General features: G+C 40.6%; 1 protein-coding gene across 10 annotated transcripts in view; it reads right to left on the bottom strand.

Annotated features, from left to right (window-relative positions):
- NDST2 (N-deacetylase and N-sulfotransferase 2) overlaps positions 1-23,412 on the bottom strand; it is a 128,247-nt gene that overhangs the window by 47,109 nt on the left and 57,726 nt on the right. For 5 of the 10 annotated variants that reach the window (XM_421613.7, XM_046943011.1, XM_015288326.4 and 2 more), the window contains one exon: positions 3,180-3,240. The exons of 3 other annotated variants lie outside the window; for them this stretch is intronic. The gene's annotated coding sequence lies outside the window, so the exon portion shown is untranslated. Of the gene's footprint in view, positions 1-3,179; positions 3,241-19,663; positions 19,967-23,412 lie in introns of those variants that run through there. 2 more of the 10 variants (XM_046943013.1, XM_015288328.4) reach the window with 1 other exon arrangement.

The following is a 23,412-nucleotide window of genomic DNA, read 5'->3' as shown; positions in this document are numbered from 1 at the left end:
TCCCCTCGTCTTGTCACCTGTCACCAGTGAGAAGAGACCTACCCCGCTCTCACTTTAAACACCTTTCAGGTACTGGAAGACAGTAATAAGGTCTCCCTTCAGCCTCCTCTTCCCCAGACTAAACCGCCCCAGTTCCCTCAACCTCCTCACAGGGCTGATTTTCCAAGCCCTTCACAAGCCTTGTTGCCCTTCTCTGGACCTGCTCCAGTACCTCCATGTCCTTCTTGTACTGAGGTGCCCAAAACTGAACACTGTACTCGAGGTGAGGCCTCACCAATGCCGAGTACAGGGGCAGGATGACTTCCTTAGTCCTGTTCACCACACTGTTCCTAATACAAGCGAACTTAAACGATACAAGGAACTTAAAGGCTTCAAGTTTTTTTGTTTTTTTGTTTGTTTGGTTTGGGTTTTTTTAATAACAAAGTAAGCTTCTGGCTTTTGTGATACTCTCTTTTTCTGTCATTTGTGTGTGTAGTATCACTGGCACAATCATCTCACTGTCGCAAACACTCAATAAGAAAGTCCTGCTAAAACAAGGACTGAACTAATCATAGATTAACACAAAGAAAGCCCAAAGTCCACTTCTAAAATAATAATTCACAGTTTCCAGTGCTTCTGCTTTCAAATACAATCTGACTATTTATTCTACTGGTCCCCTCTCCACCTGCTAACATTCTACATCTCTGATTTCTGCTTCCATCCCCTGCCCTTTGAGTCAAAGAAAATATAGTTACAGTGGCAATTTATTGTGGTCATCTCTCAACTCAAACATTCTTCTCCCTTTCCTCTTCTAATTGTGTTGCATATAAACTGACATTCATAGCACATACGAGAGCTGCTCCGAAAGTAATGCCTCCTATTTTTATTATGTGGGCCCACAACAACAGAGGCAGATGGTGGTGGTATGGCAGTAGAGGTTCCTGCCAGCACTTCGTTACATTCTGTTGCTGTGGCAGCAGTCTGGCAAAAATTCTACCTGACATGGATGTGTCTACGAAGCAAAGGTGTGTAACCGAGTTCCTCTATGCAGAAAAAATGGCATCCACTGCCATTCATTGATGCTTACTGAACATTTATGGAGACCAAACAGTGGATGTGAGCACAGTGAGGCAATAAGTGGTGCACTTCAGCAGCAGCAACAGTGACACTGGGTCACCTCCACTGGTGCAGATGGTGCACGGCATGCAGCTCTTGTTCACTGCTGGTGAAAATGCATAACTAATGGTTGAGACTATGTTGAAAAATAGTGTTTTGTAACCGAGAATTCTCTCTGTCAGATACTGTTACTGTGCTCTTCGTATTTGGTGCACTTTCTATGGAAATAAATAAGAGGCATTACTTTCAGAGCAACCCACGTATAAAGAATGAATCCCATTAATCCCTCATTTATTATTTTAAGGTAACAACTTCTTAATGTGATTTTTACAGCAAATGTCTATGAAAATACACAATTCAAACTGGGCAGAATGCCGATTTGCTCATTACACTCATTCTACATCATCACAAGTTTCTATATTATTTATTCTGCTTTTGAGCCTACAGAATTAGTCCTGGCTTCTGTTACTCTACTCACCACAACAGTGTATTGAAAGGACAAAAATCTTTACCATGTGTTTCAAGAACAGGACACACCAACAACACAGGACTTATCTCTTTTCCACCCCTCTGAAATCCTTTTATCTGATCAACGCCTGAGGGCCCTTTTCTATGCCACCAGAAAAATCAGGGTTAGGAAGAAAAAGCATTGAGCTCTACAGTAAGCGGGGATGGAAAGAAGTTCCCTAAGGAAAGTGGGACCTACATAGAGACCTGCCCCATAAGAAATATTTCATTACAACAGCAGTATCAGACTCATCTATGGCTCCCCAGGATAATTAGGGTTAGAGTTCAGTTTCTGCTTGACAGATATAGTTTAGAAGTGTGGTGTGAGAAGGGTTCAGAGTCTGAAGTCCTCTTTTTAGTACACTTTCTCACCACCAGAGTTTCTGTACAGAGGAACTCAGCATTACACACTAGCTCCTGTAATTTCATTTTTAAAAATCTGGTCTACATGCATAATGACTGTACTGTTCCATCCTCCTTTTTTCCACCCTCCAGTTCTCAGCATAGCTGAAGCCATAACAATCTACTTGTATTCAAGCAATCTGAGAGATCCTTGTAACAACTGAGATTACTCTTCAGGCATTTTGAGGAAAAAGTATTTCAACCAGACTTCTGGCACACATAAAAACCCAAACCTTCTTTGCTGTTTAAGGCAAAGAATCAAGGAACCCTGCAATCATGACCACTCTATCTCTATACTGCACCACTGATTGTAGGAACTTCAAGATATGATTGGCATTTTCAATGTACTGCAACACCTGGAAGCCATAAATACTCCAGGATCCTGATGCAAGTTCTGCATCAGGCACCGGGATAAGAACTGTGCTTTCTTGCAAGTATATAATATTCAAGCATACGTGCTACATATACTGCACAAGAATTACGTTCCCTCACCATTCATACAGACAGTACTCAGGAAAAGAAAGTGGGGCTCCTTTCCTTTAGCACAACATTTAGACCAATCCAATATTTCTAATTACATTTATGATATTTCCTGTGGGTATAAGTCATGAATGCAGTTCCAGTGTGCTGGGAGCAACATAAATATAATCATTCCCAAAGGGATCTTACAGCTGTTATACACGGGTCAAAGATTCTGTAAAATGCAAAATGTGAAACTTTAAAAGCTTTCTAGCCCACATCCTTCCCATTCCTTTTCAGTTAGAATTAATGGACATTGAATAACACTGCCCCAAATTTTGCCCACAAGGTATGCGAATATTCACTCCATTCAAATAAAAAAATATTTAGCAATAAACAAACACCCATTCCTATCTCACTCTGGAACTGCACAGAAATTCTCTTCTAATTCAAACCAACTGCCCTGTCACTTCACGCTGACAACTGCATGACTGAAGATAAGAAGCATAGAACTGTTTCCTCTACAAATCATTCTAAGCTTGGGAAGGAGAAGTGTATAATCACATTGCTGCATATAAGTCTAGCCTCTTCCTTCTACCCAATTCCTTACCTTCTATTTTGATATGAGACCACTCTAAAGGCCATAAACAAGCTCTTCCTCTTGTCAAAACTCAAGAGACAATAGCCCACAGAAACACAAATGATTCTGCACCTACCTCTGATTACAATCTTGGGAAGAAAACATGCACATCAGCTGCTTCCCTCAGGAATGGTGTTCTGTTTTAAAATGGAAAAAAAAAAATGAGACTTTAAACAGCGCTTTAGTCTCTCTTCCCCAAAGTTTGCCTCCATTAGTGTTTGTAAATATTTACTGAGCAGGAGTACCTTCGCTCTCCAGAACCAAGGTAATGATTACATTACACTAACCATGGCATAAGGACAGAACAAGGCCATTACAACAGCGTTGCTGGCACCAACCAGACAATGACATCAGGTCTCATTTCAGCAGGCTCAGTTGCGCAGTAGTGAGAATGAGTGGGGTGAGAAATGACAAGCATGGGAAAAGAAAAACAAAAAACAACCAAAAAAACAAAAGACCTGGATTTAGAGGTAAACCACAAAGAACACACCAAGTTCACAGAACAAACAAATGCGGCTAAGTTGAGAGAAGTAGACAAGCCAGTGTAGTTCTAATGGGATTTCTCACATTTGTTCATTACTACTGCTGCCTTTGAAACAACCAACAAAGCATAATATAAGGCACTACTTCTTTAGTCTTAGCCACTGCTAAATCAGTTCAGTAAAACTTCAGTGGTGTGACAAGGTTTGTGTAGTCTACTGCCAAAGCCTTTAAAAGAGTCAGGACCATTAGGTACACGGCGAAACAAAAACAAACCTCCAAAGGACTGAGTTACACCCTTTCTCCACCCCTCTACCTGGCTAGTGATCACACAGATGCAAGTTACTTTGTGAAACTAACTGCAGCTCAGGCAGCTTCTGTGCCAGCACGCAGACATGAAAAATGCACCAGCTTGCTGGCAGGGAGCCCTCAGTGGAGTTGACAAGACTCATGAAGAGAGCTTAGATTAGAATACAGCTGGGCTCAGGAGGTTGCTTTCATTGTGCCCACTGGATAGCCTCTAAAGGCAGATCTTCTGCACCAGCAGGGTATCAGATACACAAGTACTCTGTTGCAGATTTCCAGCTCACATAGACCTTGATTCAACAGACACGCTGACCTTTGACTTTCCAATTACCTTTAATACTCTACAGCCAATTAGTAAACAAATAAGAATCACACTTGTACTGCCTGTGAATATAACCAAATACTCTCAGTTTCCTGCTTTCCCTGAATTTAAACTGCAAATTTAAAAGAGCAGCAAAATCTTTTTTTTTCCTTTTTGTAGGTTAGATAAAGTTTAGGTTAGAAGAGCACTTATTTTTTCCCATCCATCCACAGTACAAAACCTTTCACTTATCCTGCGATCCACAGAATCACAGAATAACCTGATTTGGAAGACCTACGAGGATCACTGAGTCCAACCCCTGGCTCTACACAGTACCCCTTAAATTCCAAACCCTATGTCTGAGAGTGATGCCCAAATGCTGCTTGAACTTCAGCACTCAGGCTGTGCCCACTGCCCTGGGCAGCCTGTTCCATGCCTGCCACCCTCCGGTGCAGAACCATTCCCTAACCCCCACCTCCCATGGTACTGGTTAAGACCAACACAAGGAGATAAACTAACACTCAACTGATAGAATTTGTTTCCCATAGGGACCAGCTGTTCCCGATGTGTCACTCTGCAGTATCCCACATGTTCTGGTGCAAAATATTACCAAAGTGGGGGTATGGACAAAGATAGAGCATTGCTCTGGTCTAGCAGTCTTTATTTACCAGATGAGAGCAGACTTGGAAAAAAATAATAGTAGAAACTCAATAGAACCATGTAAGACAGGAGGGCAGAATTTAACACCAGTTGATTTAGGTACCAAGGAATTCAAACTGAATGTAATAAATGAAAAGTAGTCGGTGAAAAAACACAGACTGATACTATTGAGGAGAGATTTTTCCATCAGTAGAATATGACAGGGAATGGCCAAATCTGATTGCATGGCAAGATTTATTTTGAAGACCTTTAAGCTTGAGGCAGGCTTAAAGCAACACTAATAGATGACACTGCTTTAATTTCCACAGAAAGCCAAGTTTGGTGGCAAAAACCTTGCCTAACAGTTTTTCATTTCCCTCCTCTATGCAAACTCATCTCTTAATGCTGTCCGCAAGAAGCAAACATATTTGTATTTTTGGAAAGCCCCCAACAACAACACATTTCATCTCTAGGCATTAGTATTCACTAATAGCATGAACCTTTGCCTAGCACATAATTAAGTGGTTTTGAAACGATGTCATTAACTGTAGAAGCATCGTATCTTTTCCCGTGTTTGTATTTAGTTTCAAATTTACCAGCCACAACAATAGAGTGGGAAAGCTCCTGCTGTGTACGAGAACCTGGCCTTGCAAGCTCCTTATGGAGCTCCTGTTAGTCAGGGGCTGCACCGTATGGAGAGTCAATAAGCAATGACATCTGTATTCCTGACAGTTTTATTTCTCAAGCGCCAGCCTCGCTGCAAGTTTCATTTTAGTTTTTACTCTGGAGAAAAGGCCAAAACCTGAACATAACAGATGCTCTCTGGAACACCAGGACACATACACAAATGTGTGTGTGGTCCCCCTCACCAATACAAGATAAAACAGCTTTCTGGAAAATGAAGAGTTTTTCTAAGCAGAAAAGCCTTAATATTTACACTAATCTGACACAACATGGTCCACTTAGTTAAAAAGAACAGTATTCACACAGGAGCCCAACCAAGTATAGCTATATTCCCATGAAGATCTTATCCTTGGTCTGGGCAAGCAGTCCAATGAACACTAAACAGCAATGCTCTTAGGTGAATCTGTACTTCTGAACAGTGAAAGCAATCTTGTTTTCAAAGTTCTAGAAATGATCTCTTAAATTCTTCCCCTCTCTCTTGCATGATGGTTTATTTTCAATGTAATTCACCAGAGCAGCTTTCAAAACAGAAGAAATAAGCTGTTTTTCTGAGGGAGAAGTATCAGTTAGATCACAGAAAGCAAATGGCTTAGTCTGGTTCATAATTCACTCACATGTGAGTCCTGTTTTAGGTCTCACATGTCCTTATCCTTTCTTCCTTCAAGTCACCTATTGTTACGGAGTGCATGTTGTCCAGTCCCAGCCTGTCATCAGCATGAGTATGTTTATTGCAATCCATCTTGCTCCAAAACGCCCATGACCTTGACAGCTCCAGCAGATCTTACAAAGGGTAATGCAAGTAGTGAAGTGTTAAAACTGTAATGCTTTTCTGTCTTTGCCTCTGTCCTTTTCTCTCTTGCTATCAGTTGTCTGTTTGTCTCACAGCAACAACAAAAAAGCAAACCAATTACTATCAAGGCCAACAGGGAAAAGGATATCAGTAACAACTTTCTTTCCAGTGTTACAGCCTAGCAGCTAAAATCACGCCAAAGAAAAGAAATTTAGAAAAAAAACCAAACAAGCTAAAGAACAACCAACCAAACAAATGAGAATGAAGAGGGGAATGACATAATAAAATAAGAGGCATAACTTTCAGAGCAGCCGTTGTATTTAGATTAGATATTAGGATAAAATTCTTCACCATGAATGCGGCGAGGCACTAGAACAAGGTGCCCAGAGAAGCCGTGGATGCTCCATCCCTGGAGGTGTTCAAGACCAGGCTGGATGAGACTTTGAACAACAAAACCAACTACCTACTGACAACAATGCCATAATTAAGATGATAACACTGAGCATTCTCTGAATTATTGGATTAGAGTAGCAGAGCTCTCTGTATTTAAACCTTTCACCCCATTCAGATAATTTAAATAATTCTGCTCATGACTTGTTTATGCTCCTCTTCCTCAAAGCATTCAAAGCACTGCACTTAGGTTGGTACTAGCCTTTTCCTTATTCTAATAAACCATGGTTCCAACAGACAAAGCAAAGACTCAACTCCTTGTACCAGTCCTGTAGTCATCATCATCTTAAAAATAGCATTTAGAAAACAAACAAACAAAAACAAACAAAAAAACAACCAGCAAATAAATCACCAGATTAATGAAAGGCAGTCAAGTATTTGATTTCCAGACAGCTAGCCTGAAAACACTAAGTAGCCAGATTCCCAAAGGAAAGCACATAATAGCAACTGAATATTATACAAAGGTTTTCTGCCTAAATGGTGACCCCCAAATTACAGTTGAGAGAAACCACGGAGAATTTCAAGAAGAAAAGGGTCGCATTCCTCTCATTTTTTTCCTCCTTCAAATACAGCACATAAAGTCAGAAGCCTGCTGACTATCCATGTAATTCCTTCTCTACATTTTCCATTTATCATAGTCAATATTTGATCTGGACAGTGCTGCCTCTCCAGACTTCTGATGCTTACTTTTATCTGACTTTTACCATAATATGAAGTGCACTCTACACTGTAAAGGAGATTCCTCCAATATTTAAGAAGATGAAGTGGAAAAAAACAATAATAAAGTAAAAACATCTCCTCATTTAACCCCACAAAGGTGCCCACAATGTTATGAATTGGCAATTCCAAGTTGTGATTCACCCCCAACAAGGAAACAATTAAAACTAAAATTAGGAATGTTCATTTTCTAGTGGGGAAAAAAAAAAAAAAAACAGGTATAAAACACAAGGCTATGACTGTAAAAGCATAATGCAATGAAAAAAAAGGAGTTTTCCATAGCTCTGTTCTAATGCCCTGCTTTCCAGGTTCACAGTAACAACTTCCAAGATACCATGGCCATAGCACAGTTGGCTGTACAGAAAAGATGCTTAATAAAAAGAGATACTCTACCCAATACTCCAAATAAACATCACATACAGGTTTTCTTCATGGATGCAATAGCACAGAGCTGAATGGAAGCTAAGTCTGGGAGCAGAATAAATACAGTGTCTTGAACTCAAATTGCAAAGGACTAGTTAGCAGATTGGCTGTATCCACACCTTTTTAATTAGGTGCATCATGTCTTTTTCAATAGGTGAGAGAAGAGGATTTGCATACATGGAAATAGAGAAAACGAGGAGAAACAGCTGATGCTTCTGGAGGAGTTAGGAGAAAGAAGAAACAAAAATTTCTTACCAAATAACATTTTACACGCTTAGCCAATCTTCAGCCCCAATTTCAGCTTAGCCAATGCTCAGAAACAGACCTGTGTCTTCACAAACTTTCCCACACCGAGTATAATAGTTTTCTTTCCCTAAGCCCTGCTCAAGATCTGCTCCTGACTGGTGCTGCTTTCCAAAACACCTCTCCAGCAGGCTGCTGGTGGCAGACACTGCAGGTGCGCTCAGCTGGTGAGGAGTGCACAAATGTTGAACAGGCTGCTCCCTCCTCCCTGGGGGCTCCCAGTTACCATCAAGGCTGCCTATATGAATGTTCAAATCGTTATCAAGCCTTGCCACAGTCAGAAATATATACCGATCCATGCACAGAAGCCTCTACTTCCATACGAGCTTGTTTGGAAGAATACTTAAGTACACTATTTCAGCTCTGCCTTCCATTCCTTTTCCTTTGTATTTCCTGAGACACAGAGGTAAAACAAGTTTGTATACAAATTCATTTTAAAAGAAAACAAATAATGCAGTTACTCAATCCTTTATTATGCATGGAAAAAAAAATCTTTGCATGAATCAGTAATTCTTTTCTCCTTATTCTTCATGAGACAACGCTACAGATTGTTCTAGTGAAGGAGTAGAGTAAGAACAATGTGAGGAGTATCGGTTCCTTCAACTCTACAGGTGCAAGGACTTGGCCACATCCTTTCACTTGGTCTTTTGAAGTCAACAACTGGACTGTGGTTGAATTGTCAGGAAGAATGGCAACTGAAAAAGGTACACATGATCAACCAACCCAAGTTCAAGGAACACCATAAATGCTTTAAGATTAGCTAGCCAGAAAAGCCTGTAGATCCTCCAGGACACTGGGTTATCTTAAGGGGAAGTGTGGGCACTTAGAGACTGACTCATGGAAGCGCGACTAAAGCAGCTCTGTACAGCATTGTTTGAGAACCACTGACCCAGAAAGGCACTAAAGCAAAGCTGGGCACAACGCCCCCAGCGCAGGCACTCAGCTCTGTGCTCTGCTGCTGGAAGGGAAACACTGCACAGAGCTCTGCAATTTCACAGTCCACATACACAGCTAAGGGAGCTTTTGTGCTTACAGTGAAATGAAAATTTCTGCTTCCCTTCTTACCTTCTCTTCAAGCATCAAGTTAAAAGCTCTCTGTTGCTTTCCTGCTTTCTCTTCCCCCTTATTTTACCCTTCCATAGTGATTTGATATGATTAATAGTGATTCATAGTGATTAAACTCTGTGTGTTTTCATGTAAACATCTGACTTTCCTGGCTTCACTGGAACGTTGCTGAAGGCCCCCCTCCCACTCCTCTCATCCCCAGAGATGGAAGCATACACAACTTTGTCTGAGCAACACCCTGAATAAGGCCGCACTTGTGTTCTTAAGAGAGGCATCCAGCCAGCTGGAGGTTTCTTTATGGCCTCACTAAGTGCAAAGCCTTTCAGATTTACAGACTGAGCCAAAAGCCTGACCTACCATGCCCTTGTGGGACCAGCGATACTCTTGCACTACTTGAGAAAGAAAATACATGTTCTGTCAGGTTAAAAGCTTGTGACATGGCATTTAACTATTACCACCGTACGATACTATCAGTGTTTTAGGAGATGAAACAGCAGGGCCCAGTGCGCAGGACTAATTTTTTTCTTTACGAGTTTGGATCAACTATGCTGCATGTTAAGGCAAGTGGAAAAAAATTAAGCAAAAGCATAAGTACTGCTGGAGCTTTATACAACACCTAAACGCCAGCGTGAGAACTTGATCTAATGCTCAGCACAACCAGCAGAAGTATTTCCACTGAATTCAATAAGCACAGGATCAGGATTTAAACTTACGCTGTGCTACTACGCACACATACGTTTAGGTATAAAATCAACAGGACATGCAGTATTTATAACATATATATACTTTGGGTTTTTTTTTGCATGGAACTATCCATGCATTACACATGAATCATAGCCAGGTTGTTTTATTTTTTTTCCTTTGTTTCTTCTGTTTTTAGTGTCAAAAAAACATCTTTCTACCTTGAGACCCAACCATTGCCCATTCTTACCTCTGTAATAACACATCTCTGTAAATAACACAGATTTTAATCTCACTGATCTTCTCCTCTCCACAATCAAAAAGAGAATTTGTAGAATGAACAACTAACCAAATCCCTTTCAATTTAGGCTCACTCTGTTCAGGTATGTTGACATTCATATTTTCTACTTGTTTTTTGAAAATGCACGTTCCTTTAGATTTACAACAAAAGAAGTCAGTGACAATCCCCTAAGTTACCTCATTAATTAGCAAAACAGTAAGTGGAAACTGTTTTTGTTTGTTTGTTTGTTTAATCCTAGCAGTTTCAAGAGAAATTGCCCTTGTCCCAGCATTATTTAGCAGACCATCTTCCTTGTGAATTGCATATCCCTTGCAATTGGCTCCTGAGAACATGTACCCTCCTGTGGACTTGGGCAGTTGCAGATTATAGAGCTTTTCATGGAAAACACTTTTTTTCTGATTTTTACCCTGCAGCTTAACTACCAATCCAACCTGAGCAGTATGAAAGCAGACAAAACGGAAATCATTGCCCAAATAACAATGTTCAAACCACTTAGTACTTCTAACCACTATTTTCTCCAGGCAACGGCTCTGCTATCTCACCCTCAACCCTGACTCAAGTCTGACTCATCTGTCAAAAGAAAAGCAGAGCTGTTTAAATGAAACACCATTTAAGTCCTACATCCACAGAATTATAGCAAACATCTCACCAGAACAGGGTAATTTTTTTTGGCTTGCAGAACAGGGAAACTGAGGAACAGAGCACAGACACAGAGGCAACAGCAGAACCCAGAATTGGAGGTAAGAGGCACTGAGTGCACAGACACCTAACCGCTGACTGTTTCTCCAGAGAACTCTTTTCTGCCTGCTCATGATACCTCAGAGATTTTGGCTTGCATGGAGCTCAGGCCAGACTGCACTTCCTGAGGTTGCTGGCATAGCCAGGATGAGATTGTGGCATTCTCGTAAGCTCTGTCTTCCAGCTGCAATCCTTTGTCACCACAGATACGAATTACACTGTATTCAATACAAAGCACCTTCAACTGGACAGTCATTTGATGCAAAAACAGTTTCTTGGTAAAAATCACTGTTCTCTCCTGCTTCTAGTACCATACCTTCTTATCAGTTCCAACACACAGTAAGTTAGATATCTTCTCCACCAAAGGACATCCCACACTGCATCACAAAATTAAGGAAAACATTCTTCAGTATGAAGCCTAATACTTTCTTACCATGTAGAACAAGAACAGTTCTTTCAATAAAATCAGATCTTACAGCTTATCAGACTGGTCTCTTCTCCATTTTAACAGTGGCTGGATGACAATTTCTGTCCTATCTACTGCCTTTCTTGTCTATCTCAGCTGGACTCAAGCTAATAAGCTTCTCATTAATGAAATGGCTATGCCAAGGTACTGGCAGATGGCCCTGTGTTCCAAGCACATCTTTCCATTCCCTCCCTCCCAGAAGTCCTAATCTATACACAGTGTAATCGTCACAAAAACATATGCTCCCTGACAGAAAGCTTCCCTTCCATTATCTCTGTACTCCAGGGGACTGACCTCTGAAACCTCAGGGACATGAGGCAACTCCCTTCCTACTCAAGTATCAGTTTCCTCTGTGCCTAAAAACACATTCACCAGGTCCTGGCCAAAGCGCCTGTACAAGGCTTAAAATCCATGCTAATCTCCCTCACCATACTACTGTCCATACTATATTCAACTACTAAGCAAAAGGCATATACCATGTATATATGTACTAAAATATAGATATATATACTGAAGTAATGCATATATGGTATTTCTTACATTCAGTACTTTGCCATTGATTTATTTAGAGGTCCCTGTGGCAGTACACGAGCCTTCCTCTCAGAAGAACGACACACTAATTTATTATGTTCGTTACCCATAAACCTCTTGTGTAACACTTCCATTTAAATGCTGAGTGAGTCAGTCACTAATTGTGTATCTCATATATCTTAAAATAATCTATTTGTATCATCTGTTGGTTCCCTCTCCCTCATCAATTTAATCAGATTATCGTGATTGATGAGTTCATTAATATGGTCATCATATCCTGAGAGCACAGCAACATCTACAGAAAGTTGCTCTTCCTTCCTGAACCTCTATCTCCCTTCTGCATAAACAGAGCGCTGTCAAGAGAGGAGCAGACGAACATTTCCAGTTTCGCAGTTGTGTGAAGGACTGCACAAAGGTTAGCTCTTGACATTTGGAATCAACCTGGCAGAAGCTCCTAAGAAAAGGCTGAGGGTATGAGATGGGCACTAACAGGTAACCATAATGTGAAGGGTTGCTTTAGCTTCCCATATTGATTCTGAGCCTTCTGAAAAGTCATTCTCCAGAGGAAGAGAATATTTGATTGTCAGTTCTCTTCTGCATTTAATCCCAACAGAACTGAACAGTTTTCTTCTACTGCAGATAGAGGAAGGCATCAATAGAAAACAGAAAAGCTTCTCTTTAACCTCTGCCCCTTCCTTTTCAACTTCAAGTTGGCAGTCTTTAAAGTAAGACCCTTCCTCGCTCCACAACACCTTCAGTTAGTCCTGACTGTTGCACAGAATAATTTGAGCTTGGCAACTCCAAAACTCTATGAAGGGTGAAAGAGTTCAAAAGCATGCTCATAATTCTGGACTGAAACAAGCAAACAAAAAAATAGGTCAAATACAAATAACAGCGGACAAGAAAAGAGGGTGTTAAATATTACTTAGTCAGGGGTAAAGATAGCATAATTATACCTTATATTGCTGTAGCTTTTTTCAACCAAAAAGAAAGACGCCAAAGCACTTTGATAGCATGACTTCCAAACCAGCTCAAACAGTAAACAAAAGGAATGCAGAAGGAGCGCGGCACTTACCGTGAAAAACAGACTACAGAAAAGCATGCAGCAACGCTGCTCAAGTACCCAGGAGTTGTGACTGCCTGAGGAGGGTGGTATAAATGACAGCCACCTGTGCTCACTTGTTGCCTAAAAACTGAACTTATAATTGAGACATTTCTGCCTCAAGCTGTAACTTTGTACCTTCCTACAAAAATTATAAATCAGATTAAAAAGGTATCAGTTAAAAATACGGTAAGATACCACATTCCTACTCCAGAAAAATCTCATCTCTACCTTCTGCTGACTGCCAGAGCAACACCCGCGTTGATACTGAGCATCAGAGGATCAAAAAGATAACAGTGAGCGTCTGTCGAGTGGAGAACACAGAATTTGAATGAGGATTATTTTGGGAGGACAGCCAGTCTGGTAAACAGCAGCAAGCAAACAGGAAAGGCTACTTGTTGGAGGCAGAAATGCACAACAGGCTTCCAGAAACTAAACACGCCATATGTAATTAAAGCAATTTATTACAGTTATGTGGCTTCACACATTTGTAAATGCATTTTCCCCTTTTTAGTCCCAGAGTGATGTGCTTATTCATGCAAAATGAAAGGAAGTATGTAAACAGTTTTGAAAATACAAGCGGAAAGTGTGAGAACGGAACATCTGATATGGCATTATCTTGCAAATGCCTCCAGATTCCTCTCTGGTCACTGTGTGGGCAGGGCAGCAAATTCCCAGGACAGACCGGGGTGGGTGGGAGAAAGGGACTGTAAAGCTATTCATCATGAACTTCGTTTTGCATTTTCCTGTTCATTAGCGATCTACTGGAGCTCCCAGGATGAGGGAGAGCTTGTTCTGCAGGAAGCACAGGCACAAGGAGCCTGTGAGGCCGAGGGCACCCAAGGAGACCGTGCCAGGGAACTGAGAGCTCTGGTGGAGCACGGCCTGAGGTGATGGCCCACGTTGCCCACAGACTGCTGCCCTGCCTCTTGTTTGGATGCACCCTTAGCAATCAGTCAAGAGGAATGTTAATAGCTCATGATGAAGTTCTTACAAACTAGGCAACTCTTTCCCTAGCCCTCACATACATAAAAATAGAAGTTACATCACCATGATTGCCTGGGCTTTCACTAACACCAAGTTAAGAGATACAGGCAACAGCTCCTTGGAGCAAATGAACTGAAGAGGACAATGAAGAATCTGTCTTCACAGCCATACTGACAAACAACACCTATAGGAATCCAACACTGGAGAAATGAAGCATTCCCATATTGCATCATACATCTGGCTGCTATAAAACAGAGGAACCATCCCACCGACCCTCTGCTCCAGCAAGCATCAAAGAATTCCCCATTACACAGCATGTTGACAGATGAAGACACTGGTAAAAGTGGGGAAAAAGAAATCTCCAGAGAAAGGATTCTGCCTTTAGGTTTTTTTCTCTCAACTATCTCCTGCCACCAGTTACTCATTTTCATCCTTCATCCAGACTTCCTGTAACAACGACTAACTGTATAGCCAACCTGACACAAGCAAGCAAGCCCTGAAGACAGCAGCAGGTCTTGAAGCTGTGGTATGGAAGTAATATATAATTGCTGACAAGTGGATGATCAGCCCAGAGCAAATAACAGACAGCCATTGTTGTAAGCTGGCTATGGACAGAGCAGTACTGAGTAATGCCCACAAGGTAGGTGGTAAAGGAAAATAGGGGGAGACACAGTTGGGGTAATTGGTTTATCTGAGCAGTCCACTGTTATCCAGGTATCCTCCATAGAAGAGGGATGTGGAAATGACAGAGCTGTCACTTAGCCCTGGCCCCTTTCAAAACTTCTCCCTTCTCAAGAATATCTTCATACACTGGATCCTACTAAAGTGGTAAAAAAAGATAGCATTTGAGATCTTCCGAACTGAGGGTTAATTTCTGTCCCAGTTTTAGACCAGAAACATCTGGGGCACAAGAGCCAGATGTAGAATGACAAATGGTGTAAGAAAGATAGAAAATTACTCTGCCATGTAAGAAAAAAATGAAACAAGCAAAACCAAAGCACAGTAGAATGACAGAAGTCACTGCACTATGATCACGGTGGGTTATAAACCAGAGAACTTCACATTAATGAGGTAGGAAAACATCTGTAATATGCAGAGGATTACTAAGACTCTAATACAAACATTCACTATTAAGAGAAAAACAATCTAATCCATATGGAAAGAACCTTCAATTAAACAAACCATAGCACAAAATAGAGAATACAAAAATTCATGAAAACTGGCATGCAACACTGACACTAAGCTACTGTCAGTAAGAGCTGATAAAACTGTAGCACCAGTGAACAGCAAATGTATCTATTTGATCTAATCAAACCAACAGTAGAAAAATTAATTTTAAAGACTTGTAGTAGCAAATGTGATCTGAAGCAGAAGAAATGATGGCACGGTGAGCTTTAGATTAATAAAATCTGACTTCAGCTAGAAAATGAGTTGGAATCAAGGATTTTGTGTGTGTGTGTGTTGCATTCACAAAGCACCCAAAACAGCCTGCACATGACCTGTGATGAGAACACTACGTACTTAGGCAATAGAAACCAATTGTAAACCAAACAATAATTTACACATATATATTCCCTTCAGAAGAACTGAATTAAGAAGAAGCAGCAGAATGCTACATTCTATTTAGAGTTATTAAAAGCAAAGTATTGACATGTGAAAATTATAAACACTCATACTGTTTATGTAAATATATTTATATAAATGGTCATTAATTAATTACTAACTTAAAAAAAAAGGAAAAAATAGACACCTTTATTTAGCTGAGTGCTCAATAGTGACAGCAAAATGCAGATTAAGTTATATAAACATGTATAAGGAATTAAAAGGTGAGCAGTACAAAAAGAATTAGCATGTTCTCTCCCGTGACACACTGGTCAGTTCTTACTGCTTTACCCTACAACAACAGAAGAACACTGAAGTCATGGATTGAAATTGCTTGAAAAGAAATAACAAAGAAAACAATGTAAAGTCTGCTTGCACTTTCTCTCTCTCAAAATCACAAAGGAGATGGGTTCAAGAAATACACAGAAAAGTCCAGAACAGTCAAGAGGAGAAACCAAACAGATTAAGAGCTATTAATTTGTTTTCCTAACAAAAGAAAAGGGGAACACACAATGAAACTCAGAAACACACAATGATACCACAGCAGCAAGGGCATAGGGAAAAAAAAAACCTGTCTGATTCGAGATTATATAATTTCATTTCACCATTAGCTGGTAGTCCTCATCTGACATTAACAATGATGTTAAGAATAGTATGAAATACTAGTATTTATAATAAGCATATTTGAATTAATATTAATAAACATCACAAAGCACAGAAACTCATCTGCTTCAATGCACACGTTTTCTGCTCCTGAAGGTTCACCATAAACATCCAGGAAAAGTGTAATTTAATCACCTTCTACAGATCGTTTTTTCTTAAACAGTAAGAGCTACTGCTGATAGCAGAAGGACTTTGATGGACAGATGCTCTGATCCATTACATGCATTGGGGGAGACATCAAAGTAGCAGTTTCTGATGCAGGCAGAACATGTTTGTAAATTATATCACTGCAGCCACAGTGATGTAAAGTCTTAGGAAGTGTGACATACAAATGCAGAACAAAAAAGAGTGTGTAGTTTAAAGATAAGAAGAGATAAAACAGAAATATATATAGGTAAAGCTGCAACAGAAGATGAGAAAACATCCTGGAACAGTGGTCTTATTTTTTTTAATACTTTTTTTTTTTTTTGGAGGTATTTTGAACATTTCTTGAGAGACCTTCCTAAGCATGAGTAGCAACATAGGAAGGTGATGACTTTGAAAGCTTATAAAGTTAGGGGTGGAGACTGTTATTGCTGACCTGAGACAAAACAAGCTATACAGTGCCACAAAAAAGATGACTTACTACTTATTTTTTTTAATGAGGAATAATAGAGTATAAAGGAAGGGGCAATACAATCAAAACACTGATTCAAAGAAGTGATGTTAGCAGCAAATTTCCAAATGGCAATGGCAGCACTCTGTCACAAGAGAGTGAGGACATGACTTTTTCCTCTTAGAAAAATAATGGAAAGAAAAAAATATATGGTTACAGTTCAGAAATAGAGACACACCTGTAAAGTTCCATATTAATTCAAATTATGGGCTTGAGTAATGGGTAGTGACCAAAATGGAAGCTTTTTTTCCTCTCAAGCTCTAATGGAAAAGAAGAATATATATATATATATATATATACACACACACAGGAAAACAAATAGTTTAAGTTTCAGAACTTCAAAACACTCCCAGCAGAACAGCAAAATCAGATAATGGCTATATGAAAACAAAATGGCTGAGGTCTCTAATAAAGACTAAATGGATCATCAAAAGAGAATATCTTCACTGAGCCTTGCTACTTCCAGTAGTCCTCCATCGGGAGCAAGCATTGTTCTAACAGTGGATGTAGGTACTCAGCAAGACCATGGTGAAAACTGCAAGATATGAGCCAAAATATAAAAGGTCCTCCCTCAACCACAGTACTAAAGGTACAGGGGAAAGAAAAAAATCTATGCAGCAGAACAGCATACAAAAACACAGATGCCATTTTGAATTTAGTATTAAAGATGCTGTACAGCAGCTAGGAACTAGAAACACCCAAGAGAATTAGCAACAGAATTATTGCCAAAATCATGTTAAGCATGTCTCTGACAAGGTGAAGGAGTGACATATAGAAGCACCAGCAATATTTTGCATTCATCCCACTCTGATGGAAATAAATGACCTTTGAATGCAAAATATACCTGACCAGTGAACAGGGTTAGAGTAACAGACTTATTTCAGATATATGTTCCGTGAACTCTCCATTAATATATTAAATACTAAAGCAAAACTGGAAAATAATTAGCCAAACTTCAGCAGCAATCATTTTCTGGATAGTCCTCTTGATCTTCTAGAGAGCATAAAATGATATAGTGTGAAAAATGTTTCAGACAGCTCTACCAATATAAATCCTTTACGGTTTTCCTTGAAATTCTCACATAAGAATAGTATTAATCTAAAAGCCATATTCTCCAGGAGACCAGGCCAGGAAGGGACAAGGAGACACATCACCTACTGTGTGGTTTCAAGCCTTATTCAGAAAACAAGGCAGGAGACAAAAGAAGAGACAGGCACACCCACCACACCACTCCGGCCAGGACCCACAATGACTGAACACCCAAGTCTGAGCTTGAGGGCTGTTCCCAGAGCCCTGGTCACAGTGTGCAGATAGGGGTCCTGGCTGAGGCTGCTCCAGGGACTGCTGCCTTCAAGACTAACACGTAGCTGGTTTTTGCAGCCTCTGTCTGAAAGGAAGGACTGTGTACGTTACATCTGAAGGGACAGACAGATGATGTGCCAAAGATTCAGTATCAAGGATGGTTTATATTTACACATTCTACTATCCCGATAGGAATATATGCAAAACTACAGATAACTGAAAGCAGTTTTCCCCATGAGAACATAGATAAAAATATAGATATAAGAGCACTTTTTCCTACTAACTATGTACACACATTCCTGTCAAAACACTGGTGATTTTTTCCCCCACTTTAACCACTCTGAAGCACTCTCTCCTGTATTTGCTCCTCCAGCTCATACTGGCCGTTCCATTCCAGTGCAAGCTCCACTCAACTATATCTTAAAACGCGGGAAGCAGTGCTATGCCTCCAGCAATCACAATCCCAAGTGCTATAAATCTCACTCAACTATGTAAGCAATACACCTGTATGTGCTTCTTAGATGCTTTGCTATTGTCTCTCATACAGCCTAATAGGACAAACGTAAGGGAAGGGAGCCCTACCTGCAAGTGAAAACAGTCCAGGAAGTTCAGAGATGGGAAGACAGTGAGGAGGTATGTCATGAGCAAGGAACAGCAAACCCAACAGAAGATAACACCTTCTGAACCAATTCCTTCCATACAAGCAGTACTGGACTTGTCTACCACTGCTTTACCCCTTTTACAAACTTCCTCTGTTTCACTGCTGCCAGTGCCTGCAAGTGTTGCTGTGCAAAGTGCTGGTCCCTACCAGTTTCCCAGGCACAGCCATTGTGTGTGCACACCAGTCTGAATAAGAGATACTCATCTCCCTTTTACCTTGCATTTCCTTGCTTTGGAACAATTTACAAGCATGGTTCAAAGTTTGAAAATAGGAATCATGTAGTTCTCTGCATGTCTGAGGAAAAATCCAAGCCCAATAGTTTCATTTCATGTGTTTAATTAGGCCATGAAGAAAAATAATAGGGATGCAGAAAAACAACAGCATTCTGCAGTGCACTGATTTTTACCATAAAAAACTGCAATAATTATTAAATTATCAATTAAAAATCATACTCCTAGATTTTCTTTTAGGTCAAATAGCTTAAAAGTAAAAAAAAGTACACAAAGTTGTTATCAATGCTCAGCCAACAGTTGCAACACAGTGGCCTCTACCTTAACTCAACATAGCTCTAATTTCAAAGCCTGCTTAGAACTCTACAAATATCGACATTATTAGGCATAGCAGGCACAGCGAACACTCAAACGGAGCCAGCATGCTTTATGTGAAACTCAGGCTCTGCAATCCCCCTCCTGTTTTTCCCAGGCAATGCTTACCTGTTCTCCAGAGCAGGACTTTCCTGCCACACTTCTTCTGACAGAGAGGAGTGGTGCTTCTCTGCTCTCTCATGCTCCGACTACTGCTTTTTATTTCCCAATCACTTTCCCATTTACTGACTGCAATGGAGGCTAAGCACACAGCTGCTTTGTTTCAAGTCCCCGACCGGCACCTTACCCCTCACAGCCCGGCGGGCACCTTCCCAATTGCCACGGGAAGGATATGGCAGCTGGACTGAAATCCCAGCAGGGCTCTCCTGCCCATGTGTGGAGGTGAACGGGGACCCCACCACTGCTGACTGTGCTGGGGGCGGGCACGGAGCTCCTGCCTGACTGCACCACATTGTGTCATTTTAAAGAGGCTGTAACCAGGATTTCTTTAAACTGGCAGCATATATGGAATTTGCAAGTATTACCTACAGAAGGACAGAAGTTCCCCATAAAGCAATACAGAGATCATTCACAAAATTAACCAAGAGCAGATATACTACAAAAAGCCCTGTCTCATAAGGCTACAAGCAGGCAGTGGAAAAACATAGACTGCCAATGCCTTTCCACAGAGACTTTTTGGATCTTCTGGCATCTTTTTCGTTGCAATTGTTACAGATCACAGGTACTGACTGACACTGTAGCAACAACACCATGTTAAAAAAAACATCTGCTATGGCAGCAGTGGTTGTAAGGATATGTCCTAAATGAACAATGCCAAAGAGTGTAGCTGCTTAACTATTAAATGTTTAGCATACTTCAAAAATAAAACAAAACTTTCAATACAGTTTCTCAGCATCACCCAAAAGCTTCCATTAGTAACATTTGGATTTCAACAGTATCCAGCAGCTGTATCTGCCAGCAAAAAGAAATGCTCAGCAGCCTTGAATGGGTAAAACAGCAACAGCTCATTTTTCATGCAGCTATGAGGCTGCACAATCAAGAGCACAGTCCTGGAAGAACAACCTTCACAAGTCTTCACAGCTATTGTTTTCTTTCACTCTATCTTAAAGAGCCCTTTAAGGAGGAGGTTATGATACCCACTTTAGCACTAATAATCACCATGTTTTGTGCATCATTTTTCTTTTTGTTTTTATTACTGTTGCCCGAACACCTTTAATTTCTCCTGAAAGCCAGAGTCTAGAGAGATACACTGTGCACTGAGCCTCTTCATTCCAAGCACAGTCTTTTAACCAAATTATCATTAAGATTTATGTCAGGTGGCAAACGCATCAAATTCTTGGCACGAATAAATTCTTGATACAAACAAAGCAACTCCCTCCAGCCCATAAAACACAAACTTTCCAGAGTTAAATTTGCAGAATGCTTTTTTACCTAAAAGTCACAGAGCTTAGGCTTCTAGATAACAAATAACTTTTAACATATCATCCCTGAGCGTGATTTTCTGTAAGAGGAAAAGGAAAAAGGAGGAATAAGCCTGTGAATGCACTGGGCACCTGTGTTCTGTGCTGAGAAGTCAGTCAGTGCTTGGCATGGATACTGATTTTTCCACTGTGAGTTCTCTTCTCCTGCCTCCGAAGTAACATATTTTAGTCCTACCTACAAAAGGTACATACAGTAAATCAAAGTTTGTGCACCAGCAAAGAACACTATTTACAGTCACCTTCTCTGCTCCCTTCCCAAAGTTGCTCTTAGCTGCTGAGTGAGGTCATTCTCTGCTAGTTTGCCATAATCTGTTTGACATTCTGGATACTTGCTGTCAAACCTCAGAGGAGCTGAGGAATGGACAGAGAGTAAAAGCTGGATATAGGAAACCTCCTCAGCACAAATATCCCAGATCAATTACCTATATAGATCCATTGCATTAAAAGCCTCCTGTTTCTGAGCCCTTCCTAAAAGCTCCCTTGAGCACACAGTCCAACTGTACATAACAATGGGATAAGTTAAAAACAGGAGGTAGAAGATGCGATGGGAACAGGAAAAAACAAGAACTCTAAACATGATGGCTTTGCCTAAGAAAAAGCACACAAGTTCAAAGAAACAGTCATACACACAGCAACATCTACTACAGCCAGGCTGGAATGACAGATTTCTGATACTTGATCTACAAATCATTGAGAAGTCTTGGCTACTACAGTCAATCTGAACATGCCGAAGTCTTCCATGGCAAAGTTTTTCTTAGCATCAGCTGGAAAGCTTAGAGTACTAGCTCATCTTGCAGCTACAAGGTATACCTTTTGATACTTGGAAGACATACTTGATGAGGATGGGAAAGCTACAGAGGGACCTCAGGACCTTGTATGTAAGTTCAAGTGCTCTTTGTATTTCTTCTCTGCAGAGTACTCTTGAGCACTCTTACATCAGTTCAGAGTTGAAATCAGTTTTTTCCCCTTTCAGATATGCTTCCATTCCCTCAACACACTGTCAAAATTATTACTTTGACAAGAAACTTTCAATATATCACCACAGGGTTAATTTCCTTTTACCTTCTACTATAGGAGTGAAGAGTGCTCAGCTTGGCTCAAAGGGCATGAATAATGTAAGAGGACTCCACTAGGAGGACCATTAATGCCTCAGAAAGGCTTCTATGATTCTCTCACCAGTTCTCACTTGCCGTATCTTTCACTTCCATTAAACGTTATAGCACCAGCAGTAAATCAAGCCCAAAGCTCTCTCACAGCTAGCAGCTCCCCACGGGCAGTGCCACCGACAGACTGCAGGGACTGAGGAGTCAGAGGGGTCAGGAGGGGAACGCTCTGAAGACCCTGGTAAGTCTGCCAGCTTACCCAGCTGACCCCAACAAGCACTGCCAAAGGAGGCAGAAGCTGTCACGGCCACAGTCCCCCTCCTCCACTCATCTCACAGCCCAAACAGCAGAATGTAGGCTTTGAGAAAGGAACAAGCAACCTCCCTTCATTGCAAAGCGCTATGAAGGAGATTCGCATACGTAGCTTACTGCCTGCTATGTTATGGCTGTATCCAGCTGGGCCTAGGACTAGCAGTTCTCTGAAAACCAACAGACAAACAAACAGCCCTTCCTGCACTGCACACTACATGCACAGCGATTGACATCATTACAAAACCATGCCCTCCGCACGGCCTGCTCCCCATTGCTCCTCAGCTTCTCTAACATTTGCCTTCGGCAATGAAATATTACATCCTTCATATAAAAAAATTCCCTTCCCTCCCCGTCTTTGAATTATATAAAGGCTCAAAAATGCAAGAAATAGTTTTAAAACTTGGAAAAAGTACTCATCTCTTTCAAGAATGGCTGAGATCCAACTGAACTATTCATCTCGTAATACGACATGGCCATTGACCTTAATACATGACTCACTTCAGATTAAGTTTGGGAAAATTTGACAATAAAATGAGTTGCAGTTACGAGAAAATCCAGCCAGGTGCATGCAGCAGAGGGAAATGGTGAGCCTGAATGTTATCAGATGAGCCACAAACTTGATACATCACACATCTATGAAATTACATATCATTCTTAATTGGATATTCCAAATCAAATCAGGAAAACACAACCAGAATTACAGGAAATACTGGGATCTTGGGCAAATTGCCTTCAGGGTCTGCTCTCAGTTACACAATCTGTAAAATACGATCAATAAATGTAACCATTAAGTAAATGTAAAATGTGATTAGTCTAATTCTTTAGCAGAAAAAATTAGGCAGTGACTTGTTTAGAGTTTTTTTTATTTGCTTTGCACTATATTACAACTATAACACAATTTCCAAGGCTGTAGAGGCTGTAAAATGGAAGCTGGAAAAATGCATTACAGGCACAGAAACTG

The sequence above is a fragment of the Gallus gallus genome, chromosome 6 (genome assembly GCF_016699485.2).
Source record: "Gallus gallus isolate bGalGal1 chromosome 6, bGalGal1.mat.broiler.GRCg7b, whole genome shotgun sequence".
Lineage (NCBI taxonomy): Eukaryota > Metazoa > Chordata > Aves > Galliformes > Phasianidae > Gallus > Gallus gallus.
Note: the sequence above shows the minus strand (reverse complement) of the source record. Positions and strands in the feature narration are given on the sequence as shown.